The sequence below is a fragment of the Acyrthosiphon pisum genome, chromosome A1, assembly GCF_005508785.2.
Source record: "Acyrthosiphon pisum isolate AL4f chromosome A1, pea_aphid_22Mar2018_4r6ur, whole genome shotgun sequence".
In the NCBI taxonomy this organism is placed as follows: Eukaryota; Metazoa; Arthropoda; class Insecta; order Hemiptera; family Aphididae; genus Acyrthosiphon; species Acyrthosiphon pisum.
In genome coordinates, this window is record NC_042494.1 from 158,103,538 (window position 1) to 158,105,030 (window position 1,493).

The window sequence follows — 1,493 nt, forward strand, 5'->3', positions numbered from 1 at the left end:
AAATTTGCTATGTCGTATGTGATGTAAGACGGAGACAACAAATCTATGGGTAGCATCCTCTTAACATTTTTTAGTGCAGTAATTTCTATCTGTTATCTACCACCATTTTAGTGCGGGTTTGAAATCTAATTTTTTATGGAAAACCTTTCATTGGTATCATATTTAATTAGAAATATTACCTATTCATAAATTGTTTCGACAACTGTCGGGAAAGCCGGGGTTGTTGTTTGCAATTGTTCAAACATACCTATTTATTTGTATAAAACATCAATTAAAATTTAATGTGTTTGCCCCATGCATACACAGTATCTACCTACCATAGTCCATAACCATAAGGTGTAATTAAAATTTAATTTGTTTTTAAAAGGACATAGTCGTATACAGGTATAAGGTAGGTACCTACTAACTATTAACCTATACTTGTTAATTGTTATATTATGTGCTGTTGAACAATAATCATTTTTAAATGAAAATAACAATAATACAATATAACGGTTGTTGTAGCATAGCCATTATGTAGATGGATTCTATGTACTTAATACGAATTACGAATATTATAAAAGTCAAATATTTCAAGCTCGCTGCGAAAACGAAAACAACGATCAAATCCCTGAAGTGCCTAGCCTACCCAATCACCACCAATAATGTAATATAGTTACACCACTATTATCATTACAAATTTGCAACTAACCTATACTGTAGCTATTATACATATTACATTTATACAATTATATACCTACCGCAGTGAAATAGGTAATGTTATGTAGGTATAGTAGTGGTGGAACAAATAACAACTGTGCAATACTGTAATGTGAAAAGACGAGAAAAATGTTAAATCGCGAGGGCGTAGGCGTCATTACGTGCAACGCACCAATAAAAGCAGGCTATATAATATAGGTACTATAGGTATAATAAATCGTTATCATTTTTTCTACTCCCGTTACATTGTTCATAATATAATAGTTGACAATCCAATCGCATCATAAAACGTATATATATATACCTATATAGTTACTATATACTTGAGTTTATATATGAGCATGTGATACGAACAAATTGTAATTACTATTTTTAATAATACCCCGAACGTGCGACCGTCTGAAGATCCTCGTTTGTCGCCAGCAGCCACCGTTTCGGCGGCAAGTACACTATATATACATCGCCATCGCGGAAACCCTCGGGCCGCAGTCGCACCCATTATTATAATAATATTATTATTATTATTATTATTGTGTCGAACAATGCACGACCGACGACGCTTTAAATGGAAACATCCAATACCTAGGTTATAGTATAGTGTTTGTTTTATAGTTTTTTCGCCTCGTGAGTCCTAACGTGGGTGTTAAACTGGTTTATCGACGACAGTCTCCATAAAGTGGTATAGGTACGGGTGGGTACCCCTCAACTAGCCAGCAAAGCGCACGACAACAGGCTTCTTTTCGACGGTGACATTTTATTATTATTGCGTATTGTCGGCGTTACACACAATTTAC